This window comes from Silurus aristotelis, assembly GCF_946808225.1.
Source record: "Silurus aristotelis genome assembly, chromosome: 8".
NCBI classification, from domain to species: Eukaryota; Metazoa; Chordata; class Actinopteri; order Siluriformes; family Siluridae; genus Silurus; species Silurus aristotelis.
In genome coordinates this window covers 23,940,632-23,960,389 of record NC_139581.1, presented here as the reverse complement: position 1 = coordinate 23,960,389, position 19,758 = coordinate 23,940,632, and positions in this window count along the sequence as shown.

Here is a 19,758-nt window from a genome sequence, read left to right as displayed (position 1 = left end):
TTATATTCTTGTCTTGATGGATTGAAAGAAAAGATAGGACTGCTCTAAACAATCATCGCAGCCGGTCCTTCCCGATGGTTCAGTGGGTTAAGACTGGTATTTCGCTGTTGGTGGGGTTCAGGGTTCGAATCCTGCTGTCTGTGTTTTTGTCTGGTCTGAATTACTTGCTTTGAAGCACGAAACAAAGGATAAACCCCCCAAAAACAGAAGGTGAGTTGTGGGACTTGATGGCTTTGTGATAAAAGCCTTACCTCTGCGCTCAGAGGTTGCTGGTTCGAATCTGGCTTGTCCCCATACTGGGTAGGCTGTGTGGAAAGTAGTGTGTGGTGAGCAATGGAGTTGTTGACTGTGAACAAAGGCTGTGAAGACCTGCTGCTTCACAGCCTCAGAAAAAGTGAAGGTGATAGGTTTTTGGCAGACTTTCTCCCTATATATGCAAAACTAAGTCGATACTTTTTTGGACGTTTTTGCTTCATAACCCTCTGTTTTCAGCTTCTCAAGCGCTGGGGGGGCAGATACCCGGATATTGCCCCCCTGCTTCAGGATACACCATCGGAAACCGTTCACATCCAACCGTCCACGCAGCCATACCTGACCAGCAGAACCTTCGACACTCTTAACTTTGAGCCCTGGCGGGGGTTTAAACCAGCAACCTCTCAATCCAGAGGCAAAGCGCTTCCATTTGAGCCACAGGATCTCCTGCAAGAGCCAGAATTTTAGGACCTTTTTTGGTTCTTTTAAAACTTTTTAAACAATTTAAAGGAAAGCTAAGCGGTAGGAATCGAACCGGGTGAGTCAGATAGCAGCGACCACTTCACTGACCATTACACTAACACAGGAGAGGCAAAGAAGCATTTGCTTATTAGACTCTTGTCTTTTCTATAATTAGGACACCACTGTTTTCTCTTAGATCATAATGGTAGAGGGTCAAAACTTCTCCGTCCTGTACATTCTCTCAGTAACCAGAAGTCTATGAGAAGTGACTCAGGTACAAGAACCACATCTCCAACACCTGCAGCACTAATATACCATGATTTACCAGAAACCAATTTTAATGACCTTTCATTGTTCTGTTTTTAAAAACTTCTTATTATGTTCAATATGAAACTAAAGGTAAGAGTCAAACAAGGAAAGTCTTACATTAGAGACCAAGACATTAACTGCTACACCACCACCGGACAGATAGCGAAGGGTTTGCTTATTATATATATTCCTTTGCTGCTATTCCAGTTCAACTTTTATCACACTTTATCCACCACAGTAGATGTTCATCTTTAAATAAAGCATGAAAGCAAATAAAAGCCAAAAGAAAAAAATTAAAGCTTACAGCACCTGGTATTCCCAGGCGGTCTCCCATCCAAGTACTAACCACGTCTGACTCTGCTAAGCTTTCGAAATCAGACAAAATCGAGCGTTCTCAGAGTGGTATGGCCGTTAGCAAGAGTTGCTGTTCCAAATTGCCAATTTATTTTTGCCTTTCAGTTTGTTTGTTCGCTTATATGCCTTTTCTGCTATTCCAGTTCAACTTTTATCACGCTTTATCCACCACAGTAGATGTTCATCTTTAAATGAAGCATGAAAACAAAACAAAAAAAAAAATTAGGCTTACAGCACCTGGTATTCCCAGGCGGTCTCCCATCCAAGTACTAACCAGGCCCGACCCTGCTTAGCTTCCGAGATCAGACGAGATCGAGCGTTCTCAGAGTGGTATGGCCGCAAGCGAGATTCGCTCTTCCAAATTGCCAATTTATTTTTGCTTGTCAGCGTGTTTGTTTGCTTATATGCCTTTCCTGCTATTCCAGTTCAACTTTTATCACACTTTATTCACCACTGTAGATGTTCATCCCTAAATAAAGCATGAAAGCAAAGAAAAAAAAATTTAACCCTACAGCTCCTGGTATTCCCAAGCGGTCTCCCATCCAAGCACTGACCAGGCCCGACCGTGCTTAGCTTCCGAGATCAGACGAGATCAAGCGTTCTCAGAGTGGTATGGCCGTAAGCGAGATTTGCTCTTCCAAATTGCCAATTTATTTTTGCTTGTCAGCGTGTTTGTTTGCTTATATGCCTTTCCTGCTATTCCAGTTCAACTTTTATCACACTTTATCCACCACTGTAGATGTTCATCCCTGAATAAAGCATGAAAGCAAAGAACAAAAAATTAAAGCTTACAGCACCTGGTATTCCCAGGCGGTCTCCCATCCAAGTACTGACCAGGCCCGACCCTGCTTAGCTTCCGAGATCAGACGAGATCGAGCATTCTCAGAGTGGTATGGCCGTAAGCGAGATTCGCGCTTCCAAATTGCCAATATATTTTTCCTTGTCAGCGTGTTTGTTTGCTTATATATGCCTTTCCTGCTATTCCAGTTCAACTTTTATCACACTTTATCCACCACGGTAAATGTTCATCCTTAAATTAAGCATGAAAGCAAAGAAAAAAAAAATTTAAGCTTACAGCACCTGGTAGTCCCAGGCGGTCTCCGATGCAAGTACTAACCAGGCCCGACCCTGCTTAGCTTCTGAGATCAGACGAGATTGAGCGTTCTCAAAGTGGTATGGCTGTAAGCGAGAGTTGCTTTGTCAAATTGCCAATTTATTTTTGCTTGTCAGCGTGTTTGTTTGCTTATATGCCTTTTCTGCTATTCCAGTTCAACTTTTATCACACTTTATCCACCACTGTAGATGTTCATCCCTAAATAAAGCATGAAAGCAAAGAACAAAAAAAATTAAAGCTTACAGCACCTGGTAGTCCCAGGCGGTCTCCCATCCAAGTACTAACAAGGCCCGACCCTGCTTAGCTTCTGAGATCAGACGAGATTGAGCTTTCTCAGAGTGGTATGGCCGTAAGCACGATTTGCTCTTCCAAATTGCGATTTATTTTTGCTTGTCAGCTTGTTTGTTTGCTTATATGCCTTTCCTGCTATTCCAGTTCAACTGCTAACCAGGCCCGACCCTATTTCAAAATCCTTTCACTTCAAGATCTGCAGGTGGTCAGTACATGGTCAAAGAGAAGAAATGCTGGAACACAGCTCTTTAACACTGCAGCAGCACGTTTTGAAGTCAACCCCGTAGATAATTAAAATGCCAACAAAATACATCCCTGACTTTTGCGCGATCATTATTTGGCCTACACATGGTCACCAAAACAAAAGTCTAGGTTCCATTTGAGATCACTGGCTTGAACACTTGTTTTGTTATCATGATAGCTGAGCATGGTCTCTGACTGAATCCTTTACATTGTAATTCAAATTCAATTGAAACTTCATCTGATATCGACAAGAACCACACTGGGTTTCCAGCACCGTTTGGAAGCTAGAAGAGTAGATCCGAGCCACTCTTTGCCACAAGATGTGAGTCCCGTCTTGGTTGCTGGTAGTGAGCAGAGTGGCGCAGCGGAAGCGTGCTGGACCCAGAGGTCGATGAATCGAAACCATCCTCTGCTACATTTTTAATACCTCAGTCCCATTCCTCAATGGCAATCTAAACACATAATTTCAAGAAGTTCAACATCTTCCTATATGACGGAACTAATATCCGTTGGTGTCTCCCTGCGCCATGTTAAAATCATGCCTACTAAATTAGTGATCTTAGTGTCTTACAAATTCCCCACAGATTGTTCCGTCAGAACACAGCTCTTTAACACTGCAGCAGAACTATTTAAGGTCAGGATTCAGACGCAAGTTTTTTTTTGCCACTGTCGTTTTGCCACAGCTGCGACGATCCATCATGGAAACAGACAACCTTTGCAAAATAGACAGCAACAAAAACAGCTTCGGAAATTCCTCTAAAGGTAACGGCACACTTGCGTCTTCTGCCAATGGTAAATTTTGGTTTGTTGTCTCAGGTGGCCTCTTGAGGCCACTGAAGGCATGTACGTGGACAGCAAGAAAGACGGGGGCCACAATCCCTAGGGAAGCCTTTGGAGGCAAGAAGTCGCAATGCTTAGGCAGACCTCACAGTTTCAGAAATTCCTCTTAACAGTCAAGTATGGCTTTACTGAGTAGCATTATATCCTGAAGCCTTGTGATAGAAATAGCAAAAGAGCCAGAAGTTGTTGCAAATCTGACACTAAGATACAGCCTTGCGACGAGGGTGGGACTCGAACCCCACGCATGCAAAGCACAATGGATTAGCAGTCCATCGCCTTAACCTCTCGGCCACCTCGTCCGATAAAGATGACTGACGGCACTGCTGAAGAAACGAGGGGCTTTTATTTTATCGCGCACAAAAGGGAGCTGCAGTGTGTTATGAGATGGTCCAAGGTTTATAAATAGATACTTGGCCAAGCTACCTGTCGCCCAAGGACCCCTTTGGCTCGTGAAAGAAAAAAAGAATTAAACGTCCTTCCTGCTAGCATCCTCAGAGTCCATTTTTTTTCCCTTTTCTACAGTGGCATGTTATCTTGATAATTGAATTAGGAGGTGGAACATTGTCTCCCAAGGTGTGAAGAGCATTATTCGCCATGAACCTCGACACTTTCTCATGTACAGCCTTTGTAAAAGAAAAAGTGTCACATAAAAGCAAATCAGTGTATGGCTTTACACTGTACACTGCTCTGCATAATCCAGTCTTTTAATGTTTTCTGAAAATAAGCTTAGTATGTGTCATTTGGACCTTTTGAATATACAAAAAAAAAAAAAAAAAATCCTACCATTTTATTTCATATTGGTTCGGACAATTTTGCAGATTAAGAAAAAGCTCTACTAGGAAATTGTGATCAAGGATTCCTTCATGGCAATCTGAACACATAATGCCATGAAGGTATCAGATTTTTGTGTGCAATATCTTCCTATGTGCAAATTTTTTGCTGGCCTAAGAACACTTAGGCCAGAGTCATTTTTAATCATACATTTAATAAATGTCACAATTTTATATGAGCCACCTTTCATTGGAAATAAGTGTAAGAATGTAGTGCTTAAATGTGATTAGCAGAGAGGTGGACATCGATTAAGATCACAGATAAGGATGAGTATCGCTTCAGAGTGAAGAAAAGTAAAACCTATTTCAAAATCCTTTCACTTCAAGATCTGCATGTGGTCAGTACATGGTTGAGGAGAAGAAATGCTGGAACACAGCTCCTTAACACTGCAGCAGCACGGTTTGCAGTCAACCCCGTAGATAATTAAAACGCCAACAAAATACATCCACGACTTTTGAGCGTTCATTATTTGGCCTACACATGGTCACCAAAACAAAAGTCTAGGTTTCATTTGAGATCACTGGCTTGAACACTTGTTTTGTTATCATGATAGCTGAGCATGGTCTCTGACTGAATCCTTTACATTGTAATTCAAATTCAATTAAAACTTCATCTGATATCGACAAGAACCCCACTGGGTTTCCCAGCACCGTTTGGAAGCTAGAAGAGTAGATCCGAGCCACTCTTTGCCACAAGATGTGAGTCCCGTCTTGGTTGCTAGCTGTGAGCAGATTGTCGCAGCGGAAGCGTGCTGGGCCCATAACCCAGAGGTCGATGGATCGAAACCATCCTCTGCTAACTGTAACCTTTTTAATACCTCAGTCACATTCCTCAATGGCAATCTGAAGACATAATACCATTGAGGTATCAGAATTCTGTGTTCAACATCTTCCTATATGCACCTTTTTAGCTAGCCTATGGACAGTTAGGCCAAAGTCATTTTTAATCATACATTTAAAAAATGCCACATAATTTTATATGAGCCCCGTTTCATTGGGAATAGGGGTAAGAAAGTTGTGCTCGCATGTGATTAGCAGAGAGGTGGACATAGATTGGGATCACACATAAGGATGAGTATCACTTCAGAGTGGGGAAAAGTAAAAACCTATTTCCAAATCCTATTACTTCACTATCTGCATGTGATGAGAACATGGGTGAAAAGGACAAATGCTGGATTCGAATGACCTGCCAACTTTGTGCACCAAACAGAAAGATTCCCATTGGATTCCTTTTAATGCAAGCAAAGAACCAGTTGACTCAAGGATGAATGTGCAGGGGTCATGGAAAACCTTCCATAATCAAGGCTGAGAGGATAAGGTGACGGACCTAATATCCGTTGGTGTCTCCCTGCGCCATGTTAAAATCATGCCTACTACATTAGTGATCTTAGTGTCTTACAAATTCCCCACAGATTGTTCCGTCAGAACACAGCTCTTTAACACTGCAGCAGAACTATTTAAAGTCATCCGCATAGATAATTAAACCGCGAACGAAAAACGTCTTCTACATTTGCGTGTTCGACATATGACCTAGACAATGGTCACCAGGGCAAGAGGCATCAACCCCTGGCTGTCAGGATGGCCGAGCGGTCTAAGGCGCTGCGTTCAGGTCGCAGTCTCCTCTGGAGGCGTGGGTTCGAATCCCACTTCTGACAGATGTTTACCTTGTTGGTCAGTTTTTCTGAACTGAGCCCGTGCAGGGGAGACTTGTTGAGTTGATGCTGAAAAAACATGAGAGAAAACTATTCAACATGCTGACTCTGTTCGATTGTACAGTTTGCTTGGCTAATGCTCAAGTCATCTGCTGCTTGTTTGATATTGAAATATCTTGGCAAAATTTCACTGAATATCGAAGACTCATCCGGATGCTTGAGCATGTCTTTGGACAAAAATAGTTGAAACCTCGCTGTGACACACCAGTCTAGCTTTCATTTGACATCACTGGCTTGAACACTTGTTTTGGTATCATGATAGCTAGGCATGGGCTCTCATTTGAACAGAATCTGGTTCCAGGAATGGCACAAAAGTGTGCAACTGTGTGGCTAAATCTGTGTGTAAATAAAGTGCAAAGGGAAAAGAATGCAATGTCTTATCTGCTAGTATCCTCAGATTCCTTCTTTTTTCGTTTCTATAGTGGCATTTTATCTTGATAATTCAATTAGGAGATGGATCATTGATGAACCATGACACTATCTGATTTACAGCATTTGTGAAAGAAAAGGTGTCACCTACAAGTAAATCAGTGTATTGCAAAATGTGAACAAGTGAAAAGGACAGATATCACAACAATGCTGTACAGAGTACACTGATCTGCATAATCCAGTCCTTTATTGTTTTCTGAAAATAAGCTTAATATGTGTGTTTTGGACCTATCTGGTTGTACGGAGGAATAAATACAAATCATTACTTTTTGACCAAAAAAGGCTAAACTTGACAAACTGAAAGAAAAACTGTGTGCAGTGCAGGATAACCTTTGTATTCTATTTGACAAGAGCCCGTGAGACTGTTTAACATAGAGCTAAAACGAGCACTTTTTGACTAGCATTTACAGCGACCCTGGATCTCGACGGATCTAGGCTTTGGACCCGCTGATCAACATCTGCAGTATTAACGGAAGGAGATCTACTGTATTTGACCAAAATTATAGAGTGGCAGCGGTGGGATTCGAACCCACGCCTCCAAAGAGACTGGAGCCTTAATCCAGCGCCTTAGACCGCTCGGCCACGCTACCGGTAGGGAAGCCGGGAGATGAGACCGCCAGCTTGTGGAGGAGATGCGGTCGCAGCCGGCCATGACGTCAGCGGCATGCACGAAACACGCTTAACAAAAGACTTTTGCTCGAGATCAAAGTGATACAAAAACACACAACAGGCTGTGCAGAATTGGTCGTCCATTGCATTGCCCTCTGATTGTCAACAATCATCCACATATAATAACAGGATTCAGACGCAAGTTTTTTTTGCCACTGTCGTTTTGCCACAGCTGCGACGATCCATCATGGAAACAGACAACCTTTGCAAAATAGACAGCAACAAAAACAGCTTCGGAAATTCCTCTAAAGGTAACGGCACACTTGCGTCTTCTGCCAATGGTAAATTTTGGTTTGTTGTCTCAGGTGGCCTCTTGAGGCCACTGAAGGCATGTACGTGGACAGCAAGAAAGACGGGGGCCACAATCCCTAGGGAAGCCTTTGGAGGCAAGAAGTCGCAATGCTTAGGCAAACCTCACAGTTTCAGAAATTCCTCTTAACAGTCAAGTATGGCTTTACTGAGTAGCATTATATCCTGAAGCCTTGTGATAGAAATAGCAAAAGAGCCAGAAGTTGTTGCAAATCTGACACTAAGATACAGCCTTGCGACGAGGGTGGGACTCGAACCCCACGCATGCAAAGCACAATGGATTAGCAGTCCATCGCCTTAACCTCTCGGCCACCTCGTCCGATAAAGATGACTGACGGCACTGCTGAAGAAACGAGGGGCTTTTATTTTATCGCGCACAAAAGGGAGGTGCAGTGTGTTATGAGATGGGCCAAGGTTTATAAATAGATACTTGGCCAAGCTACCTGTTGCCCAAGGACCCCTTTGGCTCGTGAAAGAAAAAAAATTTAAACGTCCTTCCTGCTAGCATCCTCAGAGTCCATTTTTTTTCCCTTTTCTACAGTGGCATGTTATCTTGATAATTTAATTAGGAGGTGGAACATTGTCTCCCAAGGTGTGAAGAGCATTATTCGCCATGAACCTCGACACTTTCTCATGTACAGCCTTTGTAAAAGAAAAAGTGTCACATAAAAGCAAATCAGTGTATGGCTTTACACTGTACACTGCTCTGCATAATCCAGTCTTTTAATGTTTTCTGAAAATAAGCTTAGTATGTGTCATTTGGACCTTTTGAATATACAAAAAAAAATTATAATAATCATACCATTTTATTTCATATTGGTTCGGACAATTTTGCAGATTAAGAAAAAGCTCTACTAGGAAATTGTGATCAAGGATTCCTTCATCGCAATCTGAACACATAATGCCATGAAGGTATCAGATTTTTGTGTGCAATATCTTCCTATATGCAAATTTTTAGTCATTTTTAATCATACATTTAATAAATGTCACAATTTTATATGAGCCACCTTTCATTGGGAATAAGTGTAAGAATGTAGTGCTTAAATGTGATTAGCAGAGAGGTGGACATCGATTAGGATCACAGATAAGGATGAGTATCGCTTCAGAGTGATGAAAAGTAAAACCTATTTCAAAATCCTTTCACTTCAAGATCTGCATGTGGTCAGTACATGGTTGAGGAGAAGAAATGCTGGAACACAGCTCTTTAACACTGCAGCAGCACGGTTTGCAGTCAACCCCGTAGATAATTAAAACGCCAACAAAATACATCCACGACTTTTGAGCGTTCATTATTCGGCCTACACATGGTCACCAAAACAAAAGTCTAGGTTTCATTTGAGATCACTGGCTTGAACACTTGTTTTGTTATCATGATAGCTGAGCATGGTCTCTGACTGAATCCTTTACATTGTAATTCAAATTCAATTAAAACTTCATCTGATATCGACAAGAACCCCACTGGGTTTCCCAGCACCGTTTGGAAGCTAGAAGAGTAGATCCGAGCCACTCTTTGCCACAAGATGTGAGTCCCGTCTTGGTTGCTCGCTGTGAGCAGAGTGGCGCAGCGGAAGCGTGCTGGGCCCATAACCCAGAGGTCGATGGATCGAAACCATCCTCTGCTAACTGTAACCTTTTTAATACCTCAGTCACATTCCTCAATGGCAATCTGAAGACATAATACCATTGAGGTATCAGAATTCTGTGTTCAACATCTTCCTATATGCACCTTTTTAGCTAGCCTATGGACAGTTAGGCCAAAGTCATTTTTAATCATACATTTAATAAATGCCACATAATTTTATATGAGCCCCGTTTCATTGGGAATAGGGGTAAGAAAGTTGTGCTCGCATGTGATTAGCAGAGAGGTGGACATAGATTGGGATCACACATAAGGATGAGTATCACTTCAGAGTGGGGAAAAGTAAAAACCTATTTCCAAATCCTATTACTTCACTATCTGCATGTGATGAGAACATGGGTTGAAAAGGACAAATGCTGGATTCGAATGACCTGCCAACTTTGTGCACCAAACAGAAAGATTCCCATTGGATTCCTTTTAATGCAGGCAAGCACCAGTTGACTCAAGGATGAATGTGCAGGGGTCATGGAAAACCTTCCATAATCAAGGCTGAGAGGATAAGGTGACGGACCTAATATCCGTTGGTGTCTCCCTGCGCCATGTTAAAATCATGACTACTACATTAGTGATCTTAGTGTCTTACAAATTCCCCACAAATTGTTCCGTCAGAACACAGCTCTTTAACACTGCAGCAGAACTATTTAAAGTCATCCGCATAGATAATTAAACCGCGAACGAAAAACGTCTTCTACATTTGCGTGTTCGACATATGACCTAGACAATGGTCACCAGGGCAAGAGGCATCAACCCCTGGCTGTCAGGATGGCCGAGCGGTCTAAGGCGCTGCGTTCAGGTCGCAGTCTCCTCTGGAGGCGTGGGTTCGAATCCCACTTCTGACAGATGTTTACCTTGTTGGTCAGTTTTTCTGAACTGAGCCCGTGCAGGGGAGACTTGTTGAGTTGATGCTGAAAAAACATGAGAGAAAACTATTCAACATGCTGACTCTGTTCGATTGTACAGTTTGCTTGGCTAATGCTCAAGTCATCTGCTGCTTGTTTGATATTGAAATATCTTGGCAAAATTTCACTGAATATCGAAGACTCATCCGGATGCTTGAGCATGTCTTTGGACAAAAATAGTTGAAACCTCGCTGTGACACACCAGTCTAGCTTTCATTTGACATCACTGGCTTGAACACTTGTTTTGGTATCATGATAGCTAGGCATGGGCTCTCATTTGAACAGAATCTGGTTCCAGGAATGGCACAAAAGTGTGCAACTGTGTGGCTAAATCTGTGTGTAAATAAAGTGCAAAGGGAAAAGAATGCAATGTCTTATCTGCTAGTATCCTCAGATTCCTTCTTTTTTCGTTTCTATAGTGGCATTTTATCTTGATAATTCAATTAGGACATGGATCATTGATGAACCATGACACTCTCTGATTTACAGCATTTGTGAAAGAAAAGGTGTCACCTACAAGTAAATCAGTGTATTGCAAAATGTGAACAAGTGAAAAGGACAGATATCACAACAATGCTGTACAGAGTACACTGATCTGCATAATCCAGTCCTTTATTGTTTTCTGAAAATAAGCTTAGTATGTGTGTTTTGGACCTATCTGGTTGTACGGAGGAATAAATACAAATCATTACTTTTTGACTAAAAAAGGCTAAACTTGACAAACTGAAAGAAAAACTGTGTGCAGTGCAGGATAACCTTTGTATTCTATTTGACAAGAGCTCGTGAGACTGTTTAACATAGAGCTAAAACGAGCACTTTTTGACTAGCATTTACAGCGACCCTGGATCTCGACGGATCTAGGCTTTGGACCCGCTGATCAACATCTGCAGTATTAACGGAAGGAGATCTACTGTATTTGACCAAAGTTATAGAGAGGCAGCGGTGGGATTCGAACCCACGACTCCAAAGAGACTGGAGCCTTAATCCAGCGCCTTAGACCGCTCGGCCACGCTACCGGTAGGGAAGCCGGGAGATGAGACCGCCAGCTTGTGGAGGAGATGCTGTCGCAGCCGGCCATGACGTCAGCGGCATGCACGAAACACGCTTAACAAAAGACTTTTGCTCGAGATCAAAGTGATACAAAAACACACAACAGGCTGTGCAGAATTGGTCGTCCATTGCATTGCCCTCTGATTGTCAACAATCATCCACATATAATAACAGGATTCAGACGCAAGTTTTTTTTGCCACTGTCGTTTTGCCACAGCTGCGACGATCCATCATGGAAACAGACAACCTTTGCAAAATAGACAGCAACAAAAACAGCTTCGGAAATTCCTCTAAAGGTAACGGCACACTTGCGTCTTCTGCCAATGGTAAATTTTGGTTTGTTGTTTTAGGTGGCCTCTTGAGGCCACTGAAGGCATGTACGTGGACAGCAAGAAAGACGGGGGCCACAATCCCTAGGGAAGCCTTTGGAGGGTCGCAATGCTTAGGCAAACCTCACAGTTTCAGAAATTCCTCTTAACAGTCAAGTATGGCTTTACTGAGTAGCATTATATCCTGAAGCCTTGTGATAGAAATAGCAAAAGAGCCAGAAGTTGTTGCAAATCTGACACTAAGATACAGCCTTGCGACGAGGGTGGGACTCGAACCCCACGCATGCAAAGCACAATAGATTAGCAGTCCATCGCCTTAACCTCTCGGCCACCTCGTCCGATAAAGATGACTGACGGCACTGCTGAAGAAACGAGGGGCTTTTATTTTATCGCGCACAAAAGGGAGGTGCAGTGTGTTATGAGATGGGCCAAGGTTTATAAATAGATACTTGGCCAAGCTACCTGTCGCCCAAGGACCCCTTTGGCTCGTGAAAGAAAAAAAATTTAAACGTCCTTCCTGCTAGCATCCTCAGAGTCCATTTTTTTTCCCTTTTCTACAGTGGCATGTTATCTTGATAATTTAATTAGGAGGTGGAACATTGTCTCCCAAGGTGTGAAGAGCATTATTCGCCATGAACCTCGACACTTTCTCATGTACAGCCTTTGTAAAAGAAAAAGTGTCACATAAAAGCAAATCAGTGTATGGCTTTACACTGTACACTGCTCTGCATAATCCAGTCTTTTAATGTTTTCTGAAAATAAGCTTAGTATGTGTCATTTGGACCTTTTGAATATACAAAAAAAAATTATAATAATCATACCATTTTATTTCATATTGGTTCGGACAATTTTGCAGATTAAGAAAAAGCTCTACTAGGAAATTGTGATCAAGGATTCCTTCATGGCAATCTGAACACATAATGCCATGAAGGTATCAGATTTTTGTGTGCAATATCTTCCTATATGCAAATTTTTAGCTGGCCTAAGAACACTTAGGCCAGAGTCATTTTTAATCATACATTTAATAAATGTCACAATTTTATATGAGCCACCTTTCATTGGGAATAAGTGTAAGAATGTAGTGCTTAAATGTGATTAGCAGAGAGGTGGACATCGATTAAGATCACAGATAAGGATGAGTATCGCTTCAGAGTGAAGAAAAGTAAAACCTATTTCAAAATCCTTTCACTTCAAGATCTGCATGTGGTCAGTACATGGTTGAGGAGAAGAAATGCTGGAACACAGCTCCTTAACACTGCAGCAGCACGGTTTGCAGTCAACCCCGTAGATAATTAAAACGCCAACAAAATACATCCACGACTTTTGAGCGTTCATTATTCGGCCTACACATGGTCACCAAAACAAAAGTCTAGGTTTCATTTGAGATCACTGGCTTGAACACTTGTTTTGTTATCATGATAGCTGAGCATGGTCTCTGACTGAATCCTTTACATTGTAATTCAAATTCATTTAAAACTTCATCTGATATCGACAAGAACCCCACTGGGTTTCCCAGCACCGTTTGGAAGCTAGAAGAGTAGATCCGAGCCACTCTTTGCCACAAGATGTGAGTCCCGTCTTGGTTGCTCGCTGTGAGCAGAGTGGCGCAGCGGAAGCGTGCTGGGCCCATAACCCAGAGGTCGATGGATCGAAACCATCCTCTGCTAACTGTAACCTTTTTAATACCTCAGTCACATTCCTCAATGGCAATCTGAAGACATAATACCATTGAGGTATCAGAATTCTGTGTTCAACATCTTCCTATATGCACCTTTTTAGCTAGCCTATGGACAGTTAGGCCAAAGTCATTTTTAATCATACATTTAAAAAATGCCACATAATTTTATATGAGCCCCGTTTCATTGGGAATAGGGGTAAGAAAGTTGTGCTCGCATGTGATTAGCAGAGAGGTGGACATAGATTGGGATCACACATAAGGATGAGTATCACTTCAGAGTGGGGAAAAGTAAAAACCTATTTCCAAATCCTATTACTTCACTATCTGCATGTGATGAGAACATGGGTTGAAAAGGACAAATGCTGGATTCGAATGACCTGCCAACTTTGTGCACCAAACAGAAAGATTCCCATTGGATTCCTTTTAATGCAAGCAAAGAACCAGTTGACTCAAGGATGAATGTGCAGGGGTCATGGAAAACCTTCCATAATCAAGGCTGAGAGGATAAGGTGACGGACCTAATATCCGTTGGTGTCTCCCTGCGCCATGTTAAAATCATGCCTACTACATTAGTGATCTTAGTGTCTTACAAATTCCCCACAGATTGTTCCGTCAGAACACAGCTCTTTAACACTGCAGCAGAACTATTTAAAGTCATCCGCATAGATAATTAAACCGCGAACGAAAAACGTCTTCTACATTTGCGTGTTCGACATATGACCTAGACAATGGTCGCCAGGGCAAGAGGCATCAACCCCTGGCTGTCAGGATGGCCGAGCGGTCTAAGGCGCTGCGTTCAGGTCGCAGTCTCCTCTGGAGGCGTGGGTTCGAATCCCACTTCTGACAGATGTTTACCTTGTTGGTCAGTTTTTCTGAACTGAGCCCGTGCAGGGGAGACTTGTTGAGTTGATGCTGAAAAAACATGAGAGAAAACTATTCAACATGCTGACTCTGTTCGATTGTACAGTTTGCTTGGCTAATGCTCAAGTCATCTGCTGCTTGTTTGATATTGAAATATCTTGGCAAAATTTCACTGAATATCGAAGACTCATCCGGATGCTTGAGCATGTCTTTGGACAAAAATAGTTGAAACCTCGCTGTGACACACCAGTCTAGCTTTCATTTGACATCACTGGCTTGAACACTTGTTTTGGTATCATGATAGCTAGGCATGGGCTCTCATTTGAACAGAATCTGGTTCCAGGAATGGCACAAAAGTGTGCAACTGTGTGGCTAAATCTGTGTGTAAATAAAGTGCAAAGGGAAAAGAATGCAATGTCTTATCTGCTAGTATCCTCAGATTCCTTCTTTTTTCGTTTCTATAGTGGCATTTTATCTTGATAATTCAATTAGGACATGGATCATTGATGAACCATGACACTATCTGATTTACAGCATTTGTGAAAGAAAAGGTGTCACCTACAAGTAAATCAGTGTATTGCAAAATGTGAACAAGTGAAAAGGACAGATATCACAACAATGCTGTACAGAGTACACTGATCTGCATAATCCAGTCCTTTATTGTTTTCTGAAAATAAGCTTAGTATGTGTGTTTTGGACCTATCTGGTTGTACGGAGGAATAAATACAAATCATTACTTTTTGACTAAAAAAGGCTAAACTTGACAAACTGAAAGAAAAACTGTGTGCAGTGCAGGATAACCTTTGTATTCTATTTGACAAGAGCTCGTGAGACTGTTTAACATAGAGCTAAAACGAGCACTTTTTGACTAGCATTTACAGCGACCCTGGATCTCGACGGATCTAGGCTTTGGACCCGCTGATCAACATCTGCAGTATTAACGGAAGGAGATCTACTGTATTTGACCAAAGTTATAGAGTGGCAGCGGTGGGATTCGAACCCACGCCTCCAAAGAGACTGGAGCCTTAATCCAGCGCCTTAGACCGCTCGGCCACGCTACCGGTAGGGAAGCCGGGAGATGAGACCGCCAGCTTGTGGAGGAGATGCTGTCGCAGCCGGCCATGACGTCAGCGGCATGCACGAAACACGCTTAACAAAAGACTTTTGCTCGAGATCAAAGTGATACAAAAACACACAACAGGCTGTGCAGAATTGGTCGTCCATTGCATTGCCCTCTGATTGTCAACAATCATCCACATATAATAACAGGATTCAGACGCAAGTTTTTTTTGCCACTGTCGTTTTGCCACAGCTGCGACGATCCATCATGGAAACAGACAACCTTTGCAAAATAGACAGCAACAAAAACAGCTTCGGAAATTCCTCTAAAGGTAACGGCACACTTGCGTCTTCTGCCAATGGTAAATTTTGGTTTGTTGTTTTAGGTGGCCTCTTGAGGCCACTGAAGGCATGTACGTGGACAGCAAGAAAGACGGGGGCCACAATCCCTAGGGAAGCCTTTGGAGGGTCGCAATGCTTAGGCAAACCTCACAGTTTCAGAAATTCCTCTTAACAGTCAAGTATGGCTTTACTGAGTAGCATTATATCCTGAAGCCTTGTGATAGAAATAGCAAAAGAGCCAGAAGTTGTTGCAAATCTGACACTAAGATACAGCCTTGCGACGAGGGTGGGACTCGAACCCCACGCATGCAAAGCACAATGGATTAGCAGTCCATCGCCTTAACCTCTCGGCCACCTCGTCCGATAAAGATGACTGACGGCACTGCTGAAGAAACGAGGGGCTTTTATTTTATCGCGCACAAAAGGGAGGTGCAGTGTGTTATGAGATGGGCCAAGGTTTATAAATAGATACTTGGCCAAGCTACCTGTCGCCCAAGGACCCCTTTGGCTCGTGAAAGAAAAAAAATGTAAACGTCCTTCCTGCTAGCATCCTCAGAGTCCATTTTTTTTCCCTTTTCTACAGTGGCATGTTATCTTGATAATTTAATTAGGAGGTGGAACATTGTCTCCCAAGGTGTGAAGAGCATTATTCGCCATGAACCTCGACACTTTCTCATGTACAGCCTTTGTAAAAGAAAAAGTGTCACATAAAAGCAAATCAGTGTATGGCTTTACACTGTACACTGCTCTGCATAATCCAGTCTTTTAATGTTTTCTGAAAATAAGCTTAGTATGTGTCATTTGGACCTTTTGAATATACAAAAAAAAATTATAATATTCATACCATTTTATTTCATATTGGTTCGGACAATTTTGCAGATTAAGAAAAAGCTCTACTAGGAAATTGTGATCAAGGATTCCTTCATGGCAATCTGAACACATAATGCCATGAAGGTATCAGATTTTTGTGTGCAATATCTTCCTATATGCAAATTTTTAGCTGGCCTAAGAACACTTAGGCCAGAGTCATTTTTAATCATACATTTAATAAATGTCACAATTTTATATGAGCCACCTTTCATTGGGAATAAGTGTAAGAATGTAGTGCTTAAATGTGATTAGCAGAGAGGTGGACATCGATTAAGATCACAGATAAGGATGAGTATCGCTTCAGAGTGAAGAAAAGTAAAACCTATTTCAAAATCCTTTCACTTCAAGATCTGCATGTGGTCAGTACATGGTTGAGGAGAAGAAATGCTGGAACACAGCTCTTTAACACTGCAGCAGCACGGTTTGCAGTCAACCCCGTAGATAATTAAAACGCCAACAAAATACATCCACGACTTTTGAGCGTTCATTATTCGGCCTACACATGGTCACCAAAACAAAAGTCTAGGTTTCATTTGAGATCACTGGCTTGAACACTTGTTTTGTTATCATGATAGCTGAGCATGGTCTCTGACTGAATCCTTTACATTGTAATTCAAATTCATTTAAAACTTCATCTGATATCGACAAGAACCCCACTGGGTTTCCCAGCACCGTTTGGAAGCTAGAAGAGTAGATCCGAGCCACTCTTTGCCACAAGATGTGAGTCCCGTCTTGGTTGCTCGCTGTGAGCAGAGTGGCGCAGCGGAAGCGTGCTGGGCCCATAACCCAGAGGTCGATGGATCGAAACCATCCTCTGCTAACTGTAACCTTTTTAATACCTCAGTCACATTCCTCAATGGCAATCTGAAGACATAATACCATTGAGGTATCAGAATTCTGTGTTCAACATCTTCCTATATGCACCTTTTTAGCTAGCCTATGGACAGTTAGGCCAAAGTCATTTTTAATCATACATTTAAAAAATGCCACATAATTTTATATGAGCCCCGTTTCATTGGGAATAGGGGTAAGAAAGTTGTGCTCGCATGTGATTAGCAGAGAGGTGGACATAGATTGGGATCACACATAAGGATGAGTATCACTTCAGAGTGGGGAAAAGTAAAAACCTATTTCCAAATCCTATTACTTCACTATCTGCATGTGATGAGAACATGGGTTGAAAAGGACAAATGCTGGATTCGAATGACCTGCCAACTTTGTGCACCAAACAGAAAGATTCCCATTGGATTCCTTTTAATGCAAGCAAAGAACCAGTTGACTCAAGGATGAATGTGCAGGGGTCATGGAAAACCTTCCATAATCAAGGCTGAGAGGATAAGGTGACGGACCTAATATCCGTTGGTGTCTCCCTGCGCCATGTTAAAATCATGCCTACTACATTAGTGATCTTAGTGTCTTACAAATTCCCCACAGATTGTTCCGTCAGAACACAGCTCTTTAACACTGCAGCAGAACTATTTAAAGTCATCCGCATAGATAATTAAACCGCGAACGAAAAACGTCTTCTACATTTGCGTGTTCGACATATGACCTAGACAATGGTCGCCAGGGCAAGAGGCATCAACCCCTGGCTGTCAGGATGGCCGAGCGGTCTAAGGCGCTGCGTTCAGGTCGCAGTCTCCTCTGGAGGCGTGGGTTCGAATCCCACTTCTGACAGATGTTTACCTTGTTGGTCAGTTTTTCTGAACTGAGCCCGTGCAGGGGAGACTTGTTGAGTTGATGCTGAAAAAACATGAGAGAAAACTATTCAACATGCTGACTCTGTTCGATTGTACAGTTTGCTTGGCTAATGCTCAAGTCATCTGCTGCTTGTTTGATATTGAAATATCTTGGCAAAATTTCACTGAATATCGAAGACTCATCCGGATGCTTGAGCATGTCTTTGGACAAAAATAGTTGAAACCTCGCTGTGACACACCAGTCTAGCTTTCATTTGACATCACTGGCTTGAACACTTGTTTTGGTATCATGATAGCTAGGCATGGGCTCTCATTTGAACAGAATCTGGTTCCAGGAATGGCACAAAAGTGTGCAACTGTGTGGCTAAATCTGTGTGTAAATAAAGTGCAAAGGGAAAAGAATGCAATGTCTTATCTGCTAGTATCCTCAGATTCCTTCTTTTTTCGTTTCTATAGTGGAATTTTATCTTGATAATTCAATTAGGAGATGGATCATTGATGAACCATGACACTATCTGATTTACAGCATTTGTGAAAGAAAAGGTGTCACCTACAAGTAAATCAGTGTATTGCAAAATGTGAACAAGTGAAAAGGACAGATATCACAACAATGCTGTACAGAGTACACTGATCTGCATAATCCAGTCCTTTATTGTTTTCTGAAAATAAGCTTAGTATGTGTGTTTTGGACCTATCTGGTTGTACGGAGGAATAAATACAAATCATTACTTTTTGACTAAAAAAGGCTAAACTTGACAAACTGAAAGAAAAACTGTGTGCAGTGCAGGATAACCTTTGTATTCTATTTGACAAGAGCTCGTGAGACTGTTTAACATAGAGCTAAAACAAGCACTTTTTGACTAGCATTTACAGCGACCCTGGATCTCGACGGATCTAGGCTTTGGACCCGCTGATCAACATCTGCAGTATTAACGGAAGGAGATCTACTGTATTTGACCAAAGTTATAGAGTGGCAGCGGTGGGATTCGAACCCACGCCTCCAAACAGACTGGAGCCTTAATCCAGCGCCTTAGACCGCTCGGCCACGCTACCGGTAGGGAAGCCGGGAGATGAGACCGCCAGCTTGTGGAGGAGATGCTGTCGCAGCCGGCCATGACGTCAGCGGCATGCACGAAACACGCTTAACAAAAGACTTTTGCTCGAGATCAAAGTGATACAAAAACACACAACAGGCTGTGCAGAATTGGTCGTCCATTGCATTGCCCTCTGATTGTCAACAATCATCCACATATAATAACAGGATTCAGACGCAAGTTTTTTTTGCCACTGTCGTTTTGCCACAGCTGCGACGATCCATCATGGAAACAGACAACCTTTGCAAAATAGACAGCAACAAAAACAGCTTCGGAAATTCCTCTAAAGGTAACGGCACACTTGCGTCTTCTGCCAATGGTAAATTTTGGTTTGTTGTTTTAGGTGGCCTCTTGAGGCCACTGAAGGCATGTACGTGGACAGCAAGAAAGACGGGGGCCACAATCCCTAGGGAAGCCTTTGGA